Source organism: Hypanus sabinus, chromosome 22 (assembly GCF_030144855.1).
Source record: "Hypanus sabinus isolate sHypSab1 chromosome 22, sHypSab1.hap1, whole genome shotgun sequence".
Taxonomy (NCBI): Eukaryota; Metazoa; Chordata; class Chondrichthyes; order Myliobatiformes; family Dasyatidae; genus Hypanus; species Hypanus sabinus.
The window spans coordinates 19,581,785-19,596,724 of record NC_082727.1 but is presented as its reverse complement, the minus strand read 5'-3'; positions in this window follow the sequence as shown (position 1 = coordinate 19,596,724).

Genomic DNA, 14,940 nt, shown 5'->3' with positions numbered 1-14,940 from the left:
TATTGTTGCAGTTCTATAAAACTCTGGTTAGACTGCACCTCATGTATTGTGTTCATTTCTGGTTGCATCACTATAGAAAGGGTGTGGACACTTTAGAGAAGGTGCAGATGAGATTTATTAGGATGCTTCCTTATCAGTATAGCTAGGGCTTTAAAACTCTTTGGAGTGATGGAGGATGAGAGGTGACTTGATAGAAATGTACAAGATGATAAGAGGTCTAGATAGAGTGGACAGCCAGCAGTTTATCCCCAGGCGGAAGTGACTAATCCAGGAGGGAATAATTTTGTTGATTGGAGAGAAGTATGGGGGGGGGGGATCTCAGTAGCAATTTTATTTACACAGAGTGGTGAGTGTGGGGGCTCATCAGCCACAGTTGGCAGCTCATTAAGAGAAGGAAAAGTCTGATCTCAGACTTCTCGGGGAAGACGTCGGGAGTAAACGCCAGGGGAAAAAAATCAGGAAGTTGGGTTCCCGAAGCAGTTTTATGTTGAGTTCAACACTGACAGGCAACTCCTGTGACACCACTGGTGCCACTGCATCGGTCTCTGTCGCTCCTTTGGACTCATCAGCAGCATGGAGCGGGGGGATCCTGCTGCGCGGAGGACAGCCTGCTCTCCGTATCACACGGTCCTCACTTGCGTATTGGCTTGTGCACCACGTAGACAGCTGCATCCATGGTCAACCCCGACCAACAGAGGGCCTCGTATCAGTGAGTGTGTCGAACACCCTGCCAGGACTGGGGTAGAGATACAGTGGCTACAGATATACCGGGGACACTTAAGAACCTCTTAGCTAGACACATAGATTATAGAAAAATGGAGAGGTGTGTGGAAGGGAAGGGTTAAATTGATCTTAGAGTAGGTTAATAGGTCGGCACAATATTATGGACCAAAAGGCCTACACTGAGATATCCTGTTCCATGTCTACTATTGGGTGACCTCCACAACTTATCCCCATGACAATTTCAGCCTCAGCCTGTCAGAGATGTCCAGACACCCAACTCCCACCCTCTCTACTTCAAACTGACTAACCGAAGTTCTTTTCCCATGTCTCTCTCCACAGCTGTTGCCTGATCTGTGGACTGTTACCAGCATTTTCTGACCTTTTTTCAGATCTCCAACCACTGCAGTTTTTTTGGTTGTCAAATGTTAATTATTTTATTAATAAACTTCTAAGCACCTCGATTAAATTCCAGCTTGTAACCAACTCCAGCTATCCCTTATCCTGTACAGAAAACAATGAACCTTTGATTACATTCAAGCCTGCAGACCAACGTCACAGATCTCTTATCCAATACTGCATATAATCATCCTGAACCCCTCAATTAAATTCCTGTCTGTACCTCACTCCTAGGTAGTTATTCTAGATAAATACCTTGATTCTCTCGATTAAGTTCCACTCTTCAAGGATACTCAGATATCTAGTTTTGTGTATGCAAACCCTCAAACCATTCCATTAAATGTCATGAGCACATGATCACAAGAGTGGGAATAGGCCACTTAGCCCGTCAATCCTGCCCCACAATGTGATCATGGATGACCCACACTGGCATCTGTGCCATTCCCATAATCCTCCGTTCTTCAATCTATCAAATGTTTATCTATCTTTACCTTAACCCTCCCGAGGGCAAAACAGAAGGTCAGAGTCGAGAGGCTGACAAAGCCAGAGGTAGAAGTCCGAAGGTTAAAGACTGAGTCCAGAGGTCAAAGGCCCAATATCAATGGACTGGAGGCTGGAGGATCAATGTCCGTGAGTCTGAAAGTCCAGCAAGAAGGAATGGAAGCCCGGAGGTGGTCTGTTCTGGAGCTGGAGGCCTATCTGTGTGTGTGGGGGGGGGTAAGTGGGAGGGGGAAAAGGGGCTTGTTTTGCCTATTGTTTTCATTACTGTTGTCCTACTGAACATGATGGGCATGCTATATTGGTGACACTTGCGGGCTGCCCCCAACACACCCTTGGGCATATTGGTTGTTAACACGAGTGTTCTATGATGAGAGGCCTGAGACCGCAAATGGGTTCCCTGCTGTCAGAAGAGAGCTGTGTAATGGGGGAGAACAAGTTTAAATGACCCGTCAGCACACACGCCACACAGCCATTTACAGCTGAAGCAGCCCTCTCCCGGTTTACTGGGAAAACAGCAGGGATGTGAGCTAGGACAGGTACAGCAGGCCAGACGGCCTCCAGCTGTACTGTTGCTTCTGACGGAGAGCCTCACGTCAGCCCGGATCGTGCTGAGGAGAGGGAGAGGTGAGTCAGTGGCAGACAGTGCAGTGTGTCACACCATCGTCCCATTCAGGAACCCGATTAGTCCAACAACAGGAGGTCATTGATTATGTCATCACTGCCTTCAGTCGCTCCTGCACTGGGCTGTGGGTATCTCAGCTGGCAACTGCAGATATGAGTGGCTCGTGCACAGGACTCACCTCCTCATCCCCCTCTCCTGAAGGTCTGTGAACCCCACCCACGGTCCGGAGGAGGTTGTGCACCTGTGCAAGCTCACGTCGGTGACACCGCACACACTCCCGTGTATCTGCTAGACCACTCTGAGTACAGGATTTATAGAGCACTACAGCACAAAAACAGGCGCTTCAGCCCGTCCAGGTCATGCTGAACTGTTATTCTGCCTCGTCCCATTAACCTGCACCTGGACCACAGCCCTCCCATCTATCTACTAATCCAAATTTCTCTTAGCTGTTGCAATCAAACCCACAACTGCCACTTTTGCTGGCAGCTTGTTCCACACTCTCACCACCCTCTGAGTGAAGAAAATCCCCATCAGGATCCTCTTAAATAGTTCAACTTTCACTCTTAACCCATGACCTCTAGTTCTACTGTCACCTAACCTCAGTGGAAAAAGCCTGCTTGCACTATCCCTATCTATACCCCTCATAATTTTGTATACTTCTGTCAAATTTCCCCTCATTCTCTTATGTTCCATCGAATAAAGGCCTTTTCCTATAGCTCAGGTCCTCAGGTCCAAGCAATCTCCAAGCGTGCAGGTACAGCAGGCAGTGAAGAAAGCTAATGGCATGTTGGCCTTCATAACAAGGGGAGTTGAGTACAGGAGCAAAGAGGTCCTTCTGCAGCTGTACAGGGCCCTGGTGAGACCACACCTGGAGTATTCTGTTCAGTTCTGGTCTCCAAATTTGAGGAAGGACATTCTTGCTATTGAGGGACTGCAGCGTAGGTTCACGAGGTTGATTCCCAGGATGGCGGGACTGTCACATGTTGAAAGATTAGAGCGACTGGGCTTGTATATACTGGAATTTAGAAGGATGAGAGGGGATCTGATTGAAACATATAAGATTATTAAGGGATTGGACACACTAGAGGCAGAAAACATGTTCCCGATGTTGGGGGAGTCCAGAACCAGAGGCAACAGTTTAAGAATAAGGGATAGGCCATTTAGAATGTAGTTGAAGAAAAACTTTTTCATCCAGAGAGTTGTGGATCTATGGAATGCTCTGCCTCAGAAGGCAGTGGGGGCCAATTCTTTGGATGCTTTCAAGAAAGAGTTAGATAGAGCTCTTAAAGATAGCAGAGTCAAGGGATATGCGGAGAAGGCAGGAATGGAGTACTGATTGTGGATGATCAGCCACGATCATATTGAATGGCGGTGCTGGCTCAAAGGGCCGAATGTACTATACCTGCACCTATTGTCTATAATCTCCGTGTTACTTGTTGTTTAACCACATCAGTGTTTCCCAAGTTCACAAAGATGAGATCAAATGTCCCAGGAGAGGAGAAACAATTAGATTTCCCCTGCTTGGACACTGTCCACCACCTGGACGATATTCTCCACTATCAGGAAGCCTCTCTGCCAACAGACAATAGTCAAATGATTCACAGTCCAGGTACAACACTCACTCCCCAAAAGAAACTGAAATGGATGACAGGATGATCCCAAATGGGTTTGCTGTCTAGCCTCAGAGTCAGACTCAAGACTCTAATGTAGACACATTGCAAGACACGGTTTTTACTCAGCCCTTTGGCTCTTTGAGTCTATTCCACCATAGAACAAGATCTTGAAAGATCCAGCTGTGGCCTCAGTTCCACTTTCCTGCCCCTCTACCAAGATTCGTCACCGTTCTACTCTCTCTGCACCATGACCATGTGAACAGACAAGGCTCAAACTCCATCTATAACTTCACCAATGGTACCATTGTTCTTGGCAGAATTCAGATGTGACAAGGCGGTGTGACGTGAACAACATGGATCATCTGGTTGAGTAGAGTTGCAACGACAACCTTACACTCAATGTCAACAAGATCAGGGGACTGACTGTGGGCGTTCGGAGTGGAAAGTCATAGGAACACACACCAGTCCTCGTCAAGTGGTCAGTGGTGGAAAGTTCCTGGGCAGCAGCATCTCAGAGGATTTATCCTGGGACCAACACGTTGATGCCATCATGAAGAAGGCATGCCAACAGCTATACTTCATTATGAGTTTGTGGAGATCTGGTCCACATGCCACCAAAGACCCTGGCAAAAGCCTTTTACAAGTCCCTGCCTGTTTCAGCACACGGTACACACAATGATTGTAATGCCAATCTACATAGCAACACCTTTTCATTATCAAAATTAACTTTAAATTCATAGTAACAAAAATATTTCTAAGAATAAGCCATGCAAAGTCTTTTCATTCTTACATTGATGGACAAAGCGTTGTGGTAACACACACAAAGTGCAGGAGGAACTCAGCAGGCCAGGCAGCATCTACGGAAAGGAATGCAGTTGTCTCTGCCATAGTGTAACAAGAGACAAATATACATTATATACAAAGCACTTGGGGAGATTTTTGACTAATGTGAGACAATACTTCCACAGTCACATCAGCAGTCACCAATATCGGTGAGTTTGTGTACTGCTGTGAACACCTAGCACAGCCATGTGTCGTGCCCGGAACAAATGAAAGGCTAGCTGCAGCAACAGAAGTTTGGTGTGGTAATCAGTCTGTAATCAACACTTACAGTAATCTGCTCCAGCTTCAAGTTTTACTACAGTTAATTATTTTCTAACTTAATGCGCAGGAATGCTGCCAAACTATAGCTGTTGTCTAGTATTAAAACAAATTGATCTAAGAGCAATAATCCAATCTAATTTGTTTTACTTGCAACTCTAATTATGTTTTCCATAAAATATGTGTTATATAAGCGTGATTTATAGCTAAAAGCTCTGTTAAAAGAGAGAAATCGTTAGCCACCGGCATTTGCCAATATTAAATAAATTGATCCACAGCGATAATCCCAAATAATTTAATTAGGTTCACTCCTAATTAACTTCAATCAAAATAAATAAATGTGTCGGGCTAAAAAATGAATTGATATCTTCTGCCATTGGTTGTCCTTTGCAGGGGAGAGTAGCAATGCGTTACAGAAAGACTCTTACGATTCTTTTCTGCGTGTGTCCTTCCTTCAGAGGGTGGTGTGACAGGATTGGCAGAGTCACTGCTTCGTACCTTTGTGTCTTTCCCATAGGGAGCATAATCTGACAGGCTGTGGGGTAAAACCCTTTCCATTCTCACACAATAACAGATCAGCAACAGTGTGCACCAGGGTGCAGGGAAACTCCTTGCTCCAGCGAAGCCTATAGACTAGGCAGTGTACATGAGACACTCGTTTAAGTACACAGATGGGAGGGGTATGGAGGCTATGGACCAGGTGCAAGCCAATGGGACTATGCAGAATACCAGTTGGGCACAGTCTGAAGAGGGTCTGGCAGAGGTCTGCAATAACGATCCCGGGAACGAAAGGGTTAACAAATGAGGCATATTTGATTGTCGTGGTCCTGTACCTGCTGGAGCTTAGAAGAGTGAGGGGGGAATCTCATTGAGACCTATGAAATTTTGAGAGGTCTAGATAGAATGGATGTGGGGAGGATGCTTTCTATAGTGGGAGAGTCTAGTACCAGAGGGCACAGCCTGAGAAATGAAGGGACGTCCCTTTAGAAGAGAGATGAGGAGGGATTTCCTTCATCAGAGAGTGGTGAATCTGTGGCCGTAGATTGCTGTGGAGGCCAAATCATCGGGAATATTTAAAGTGGAGGTTGATTAGAACTGGATTTAAAGAGGAGGTTCTTAATTAATAAGGGCATCCAAGGTTATGGGGAGAGGCAGGAGAATGGGAGGTGAGAGGGATAATAAATCAGCCATGATGGAATGGCGGAGAAGACTTGATGGGCTGAATGGTTATTTCTGCTCCTATGTCTTGTAGACGTATAAGGAGAGACTCGCCATCCACTGCCCTTAGAGAATTCCAAAGGATCTCCATTGGAACTAAATACAGTATTTCTCTCACAGCAAGCCTTTGAATAAATGCTTCCCTAAATACTTCCTCAACTATCCTTTCCACGTGCACTCCACCTAGGCCTTTCAACATCTGAAAGGTTTCAATGAGATCCTCTGCCGACTCTTATAAGCTCCAGTGAGTACAGGCCCAAAGCCATGAAATACTCCTCATTTGTTAATCCTCTCTTTCCTGGCATCGTTCTCATGAACCTCCCCAGGACCCACTCTAAAGTCAGCACATCCCTTCTTCGGGGGTTTCAAACCTGCCCACAGTACTCCAAATGAGGTCTGACCAAGGACTTATAAAGCCTCAGCATTACATCATTGCCTTTATGTCTTTTACATCTTTATGCTTTATTATTATATTTTCCTGTAAATGCTCACGAGAAAATGAATCTCAGGCAGTACATTGAAATAATTGGAAATCTGGCCGAATGGTGCCACAACAGCCTCTTACTCAATGTCAGCAAGACCAAGGAGCTGACTATTGACTTCAAGAGAAGGAAACCAGAGTCCATGAGCCGGTCCTCATCGGAGGATCAAGGGTGGAGAGGGTCAGCAACTTTAAATTCCTCAGTGTTAATGTTTCTGAGGACCTACCTTGGCCCCTGCACTTAAGTGCAATTATGAAGAAAGCACGGCAGTGCCTCTACTTCTTTAGGAGTTTGGGAAGGTTCAGCACACCATCTAAAACTTTGACAAACTTCTACTTGTGTGTAGTGGAGAGTATATTGACTGATATGGAAACACCAATACCCTTGAACAGAAAATCCTACAAAAAGAAATGGATATGTCCCAGTCCATCACAGGTAAAGACCTTCTCACCGTTGAGCACATCTACATGAAACACTGTTTCAGGAAAGCAGCATCCATCTTCAGGGACCTCACCACCCAGGATATGCTCTCTTCTTACTACTGCCATCAGAAGGTGGTACAGGAACGTCAGGACTCACACCACCAGGTTCATGAACAACCATCTTGAATCAAAGGGGATAACTTCACTCAGCATCACTTACTCCATCATTGAAATGTTACCACAACCAATGGACTCACTTTCAAGGACTCTTCATCACATGTTCTCGATATATATTGCTTATTTATTTATTATTATTATTATTTCTTTCCTTTTGTATTTGAACAGTTCATTGTATTTTACACACAGGTCAAACGCCCAAGTTGGTGTGGTCTTTCATTGATTTGGTTAAGGTTATTATTCTATAGATTGATTGAGTACGTCCACAAGAAAATGAATCTCAGGGTTGTATATGGTGACATATATGTACTTAGATAATAAATTTACTTTGGACTTTGAACTTTGAGAGTCACATGACTATAAAGTGAGGGAGATCACAGGGAAATGGAAGTGTAAGTAAATTATGAAGAGAAGATAAAATGAAAGGGTAAAGGTTTTAAGTGATTATTTACATGATTAGTGTGAAAGCCTCTGACAAATTAAACACAAGAGATTCTGCAAATGCTGGAAATTGTGCGAGTCACCTTCTGAACCTGTCCATCTCCTCCCACTTCGACTTCCCTCAAACTCATCTCGTGTTGTTCACCAGCCTTCACCCTCCATATCAGCACCACGCTGGAGTTTCCTGATTTTTTTCAAATCACAGACACCCTCACTTCATTCTCTCTGGTCCCCACTCCCCTCACCTTTGCCGAAGTTTCTCTGCAACTTGAAACCTGCTCTTACCTGTAATCGTTCCCATTTCTGATGAGTAGTCAAACTCCTGAAACTGGTTGGTCTTGCAACGAAGCGAGATGTCCGTGGAGGAATGCTGTTGACAGGTACAGCCCAGGCTGCGGGAATACATACATGGGGACACTCAGAGACTCAGTGCAGTCAACATTAAGGCGCTGTGGAGAACGAACAGGCTCCTTATACTACCCCACCAAGAGGGGATGAGTTTTATGTTTGAAAAGCACCTCAAATAATGGAGTATGTGTCACCACATGGGGCCACCCGAGTGGCAATGGCGTTATGTTACAAAAAAAAGACACCACTGAATGTATTGACTAAATGACACTGAGAACGTAGAGAGTTGCAAATACCTGTGTCAGGATACTTTTCGTTGACTCTAGCTCTGCATTTACCATCATTCTCACAGTCTCGATCGGAAAGTTCCAGAACCTGGGGCTTTGCACCTCCCTCTGCAACTGGATCCTCATCTTCCTAAACAGAAGACCTCAATCTGTGTAGATTGGAAATAACATCTCCACCTCGGTGACGATCGACACCGGCACACCTCAAGGGTGAGTGCTTAGCCCACAGCTCTACTCTCCCTACACCCATGACTATCTGGCTCGGCACAGCTCAAATAGCGTCTATAAATTTGCTTATGATATGAACATTGTTGGAGAATTTCAGACAGTGAGGAAAGGGTGTGCAGGAGCAAGATACACCTGTTAGTTGAGTGGTGTCACAGCAACAACCTTGCACTCAGTGTCAGTGAGGCCAAAGAGGCTGGATTGTAGACTTCAGGAAGGGTACGACAAAGGAGCACAGAATCATCCTTGTAGAGGGATCAGAAGTGGAGAGAGTGGACAATTTCAAGTTCCTGGTGCCAATATCTCTGAGGACCAAACCTGGGCGTAATATATCGATGTAGCTATAAAGAAGGCAAGACAACGGCTATATTTCATTAGGAGTTTGAGGGGATGTGGTTTGTCAACCAAAACACTCGAACACTTCTACAAATGTACCATGGAAAGCATTCTGACTGGCTGCGTCACCATCTGGTATGGGGGAGGGGAGGGGCTACTGTACAAGATCGAAATAAGTTGCAGTAAACTTGTAAAATTAGTCAGATCCATCATGGGTACAAGCCTCCATACTATCCAAGACATCTTCAAGGAACAGTGCCTTAGGAAGGTAACGTCCATCATTGAGGATCCCCACCAAACAGGGCATGTCATCTTCTCATTGTTACCATTGGGAAGGAGGTACAGAAGCCTGAAGGCAAACACTCAGCAATTCAGGAACAGCTTCTTCTCCTCTGCCATCTGATTTCTAAATGGACATTGAACCCTTGGACACTACCTCATTACTTTTTAATTTAATTTCTGTTATTTTGCACTAATCTCAACTTAGCTATTTTATATATATACACACACACACACACACACACACACACACACATATATATATATATATATATTATAGATGAGAGAGAGCGAGAGAAAAAAAACATAGAATAGTACAGCACAGTACAGGCCCCCTTCGGCCCACAATGTTGTGCCGATCCTTAAACCCTGCCTCCCATATATCCCCCCACCTTAAATTCCTCCATATACCTATATGGGTGGGGGTGTCTCTGTGTGTGTGTATAGATATATATATACACACACACACACACACACACACACACACACATATATATATATATATATATATATACACACACTTCCCCAGCTGTGGGTAGATAGCCCCACTGCCCCTCATGGGCAGCCTCGGGAGAGACAACGGCTACAGGAGTAATCCTAGAGAGCAAATCTGGAGCAGAGCCCCTAAGGCAGCTGGGCTTCATTGGACATCCTTCCAGCAGCTCCTGCAGCCAAGCTGGTGCCAAGCGTATTGCTTCAGAAGCTCTCCTTTGGTCTACACTGGTGAGGCTGAGAGGGGGATTTGACGACTGGGCATCTCAGGATCTCCATACCCTCTGCCCAGGCTTGTGATGATAACGATGATCACCTTTGAGTCAGATGGCTGCCAACCAACCAACCACATACTTAACATAACTCAGAGATTTTCTTCTCTATATTTACTTATCATATATTGCATTGTACTGCTGCCATAAAGTTAACATCTGATTCTGAGTTGTCACATGTACCGAGATACAGTGAAGAGCTTGTATTCAATACTGTTCAAACAGAGCAATTCATTATGATAGTACAGAGTAAACAATAGCAGAGTGCAGCGGAAACGGCAACAGTTACAGTGAACGTACAGCACAAGTAGACGAGGAAGTGCAAGACCAAACAGTAGCATGGATATTGGGTGCAAGTTGAATAGGGAGTTAACATTGGCATGTGGCAAAGGTAACGTTGCAGTAGTTATGGGGGATTTCAACATGCAGGTGAACTGGGAGAATCAGGTTGGTGCTGGACCACAGGATAGGGAGTTTGTAGAGTGCCTAAGGGATGCATTCTTGGAACAGCTTGTATGAGAGCCGACCAGGGACAAGACTATTCTGGATTTAGTCTTGTGTAATGAACAGGATTTGATAAGCGATCTTGAAGTAAAGGAGCCATTAGGAGGTAGTGATCATAATATGTTAAGTTTTTATCTGTAATTTGAGAAGGATAAGGGCAGCTCGGAGGTGTCAGTGTTGCAGTTGAACAAAGGAGACTATGGAGCCATGAGGGGGGAGCTGGCCAAAGTTGACTGGACGGATATCCTAGCAGAAAAAACAGTGGAACAGCAATGGCAGGTATTCTTGGGAATAATGCACAAGGTGCAAAATCAGTTCATCCCCCAGAGAAGGAAGGATTCAAAGGGGGGAAAGGGGCCACAGTGGTTGACAAAGGAAGTCAGAGATTGCATAGCATTAAAAAAAAAGGAAGTATGACAGAGCTAAGGTAAGTGGGAGGACAGATGATTGGGAAGTTTTTAAGGAACAACAGAACTTAACTAAAAAGGCAATACGGGGAGAAAAAATGAGGTACGAACGCAAGCTAGCCAGGAATATAAAGGAAGATAGCAAAAGCTCTTTCAGGTATGTGAAGAGAAAGAAGATAGTTAAGAACAATGTTGGGCCCTTGAAGAATGAATTGGGTGAAATTGTTATGGGAAACAGAGAACTGGTAGAAGAATTTAATGAGTACTTTAGATCTGTTTTCACTAAGGAAGACACAAGCAATCTCCCAGATGTATGGATGGGCCAAGGACATAGGGTAACAGAGGAAATGAAACAGATTGACATTAGGAAGGAAACGGTGATGAGTAGACTGATGGGACTGAAGGCTGACAAATTTCCAGGTCCAGATGGTCTGCATCCTAAGGTACTAAAGGAGGAGGCCCCGGAAATTGCGGATGCATTGGTAATCATTTTCCAATGTTCCTTAGATTCAGGATCAGTTCCTGAGGATTGGAGAATGGCTAATGTTATCCCACTTTTTAAGAAAGGAGGGAGGGAGAAAACAGAGAACTATCGACCTGTCAGCCTGACATCGGTGGTGGGGAAGATGCTAGAGTCCATTATTAAGGATGAAATAGTGGCATATCTAGATAGCAGTGATAGGATTGGGCCGAGCCAGCATGGATTTACCAAGGGTAAATCATGCTTGACTAATCTATTGGAGTTTTTTGAGCATGTAACCAGGAAGTTAGACAGGGGAGATCCAGTGGATGTAGTGTACCTCGATTTTCAGAAGGCATTTGATAAGGTCCCACATAGGAGATTGGTGGGTAAAATCAAAGCTCATGGCATCGGGGGAAGACATTGACATGGATAGAAAACTGGTTGGCAGATAGAAAGCAAAGGTTAGCGGTGAATGGGTGTTTCTCGGAATGGCAGGTGGTGACTAGTGGGGCGCCACAGGGCTCGGTATTGGGACCACAGCTGTTTACAATTTGCGTCAACGATTTAGATGAAGGCATTGAGAATAACATCAGCAAGTTTGCTGATGATACTAAGCTGGATGGCAGTGTGACATGTGATGAGGATGTTAGGAGAATTCAGGGTGACTTGGATAGGCTGGGTGAGTGGGCAGATACTTGGCAGATGACGGTTAATGTGAATAAGTGTGAGGTTATCCACTTTGGGAGTAAGAACAGGAAGGCAGATTATCTGAACAGTGTAGAGTTGGGTAAGGGAGAAATACAAAGAGATCTAGGAGTCCTTGTTCATCAGTCACTGAAGGTGAATGAGCAAGTGCAGCAGGCAGTGAAGAAGGCTAATTGAATGTTGGCCTTTATTACAAAGGGAATTGAGTACAAGAGCAAGAAAACCCTCTTGCATTTGTACAGAGCCCTGGTGAGACCACACCTGGAGTATTGTGTACAGTTTTGGTCTCCAGGGTTAAGGAAGGACATCCTGGCTGTAGAGGAAGTGCAGCGTAGTTTCACGAGGTTAATTCCTGGGATGTCTGGACTGTCTTACGCAGAGAGGTTAGAGAGACTGGGCTTGTACACGTTGGAATTAAGGAGATTGAGAGGGGATCTGATTGAAACATATAAGATTATTAAGAGATTGGACAAGCTAGAGGCAGGAAATATGTTCCAGATGCTGGGAGAGTCCAGTACCAGAGGGCATGGTTTGAGAATAAGGGGTAGGTCATTTAGGACAGAGTTAAGGAAAAACTTCTTCTCCCAGAGAGTTGTGGGAGTGTGGAATGCACTGCCTCGGAAGGTAGTGGAGGCCAATTCTCTGGATGCTTTCAAGAAGGAGCTAGATAGGTATCTTATGGATAGGGGAATCAAGGGATATGGGGACAAGGCAGGAACCGGGTATTGATAGTAGATGATCAGCCATGATCTCAGAATGGTGGTGCAGGCTCGAAGGGCCGAATGGTCTACTTCTGCCCCTATTGTCTATCATATCAAAGTAAGTGGTGAGGTCAAGAGTCTATTTTATCATACTTGTCTACCATTCAATAGTCTTATAACAGTGGGGTAGAAGCTGTTCTCAAACCTACTGGTATGTGTCTTCAGGATTTTGCATCTTCTGCCCAGTGGGAGGGGGCTGAAGAGGGAATGTCCGGGATGGCTGGGGTCTTTGATTATTTTGGCTGCTTTACTGAGGCAGTGAAAAGCATAGGCAGAGTGCACATAAGAGAGGTTGGTTTCCGCGATGTGCCGAGCTGTGTCTGCATCTCTCTGCAGCTTCTTGCGGTTACGCTGTCATACCAAGCTGTGATGCATTCGGAAAGAACGTTTTCTATAGTGCATTGATAACAATTTGTAAGGGAACGGGGCAATTTTCTTTAGCATCCTGAGAAAGTGCCTGCTGTAGACGCTCTCAGTGGTAAGGAGGGCTGTGCCCATGATGGATTGGACTGTGCCCGTGATAGATTGGGATGTGCCCACTACTCTCTGCAGCCTCATGCATTCCTACATATTGGACTTGCTGTGCCACCCTTCCCTTGATGAACTCTATTTACACTTCTCTCTGCCTCGGTAAAACGGCCATAATCAAAGACCCCACACACCCCAGACATTCTCTCGCCTCTCCCCTCAGCCTGAAAGGACAGCCAACCAGAGACAGCAAGAACTCTGATTATTAGGAGGTAGAATCAGATACTAATAGAAACTACACAGCAGCCACACTATTAGCTATATCTGTGCACCTGCTCATTAATTCAAATATCTAATCAGCCAATCATCTGACAGCAACTCCATGCATGAAAGCATGCAAACATGTTCTAGAGATTCAGTTGTTTGTCAGATCAAACATCAGAATGGGGAAGAAATGTGATCTAAGTGATTTAGACCATGGAATGATTGTTGGTGCCAGACGGGGTGGTTTGAGTAACTCAGAAGCTGCTGATCTCCTGGGATTTTCATGCACTACAGTCTCTGGTGTTTTCAGAGATGGTGCAAAAAAAAACAAAAAAAAATCCAGTGAGTGTGGTTCTGTGGGTGAAAGTGCCTTGTTGATGAGCGAGGTCAGAGGAGAATGGCCAGACTGGTTCAAATTGGCAAAAAAGGCGACAGTCACTCAGATAACCACACGTTCCAACAGTGGTGTGCAGAGGAGCATCTCTGAACACACAACACATTGAACCGTGAAGTGGAAGGGGTACAGCAGCAGAAAGCCACACTCCTGTTGCCACTATATAGGGCACACTCCCGTAGCTAATAAAGTGGCCACTGAGTGCATCTTGGTATTGCCCCAGCACTGTTCCCTCTAGTCTGCACGGGTAACTGAAATGCTCCCGCGCACGTGGTGGAGCAGCTGGAACAAAGACGGACGAGTTTACAGAACGTGAAAGAATTTCCCCACAAGCTTCCTCATCCAACACATCCTTCTCCATAATTTCGGCCATCTTACCACCCTTCAATCAATAAATAAAAAGTATGGTTTTTTTTCAATTTTCATTCTAAGTATTCATAGTATGCATATAAAAAACATTTAAAGTGCTGTGAAGTTTTCATGCTGAGTAAAACTTTTCTGCTCACATCAATAGTTAGCCTGTGTTGCTGTGAAAACAAATTAGAGGGAGCATTGTTCCGCAGGACTCTTGAATGCTGGTGACCGGAGTCAAGTCAACATATTTGTCTTTTCTTGGCATTTACATTTAAAATTGGTTTCTTATCTCACATTGTACAGTGAAACATTTGGTTTTGCACAACATCCATACAAATCATTTCATCACCTTGGTACAACAAAACCATAACAGAGTGCAGAGTGGAGTGTTTCAGTTGCAGTGCGATTAAACATGGCTGTGATGAGGAAGATCAGGGGCCCATCTTATTGCACTGGAGTTCAATAGTGTGATGGGCTTGTGTCCGAGCTTACCCAAGACCGAGCCGTCTCAAAGCAAACGATTTAACCAGGAACTACTGCCCCACAAGCTTCCTCATCCAACACATCCTTCTCCATAATTTCGGCCATCTTACCGCCAAACAGATCTTAATCTCCACCCTGCCCCCACCACTCTCCACTTTCCGCAGGGATCACTCACACCCTGACTCCCTTGACGTTTTGCTCA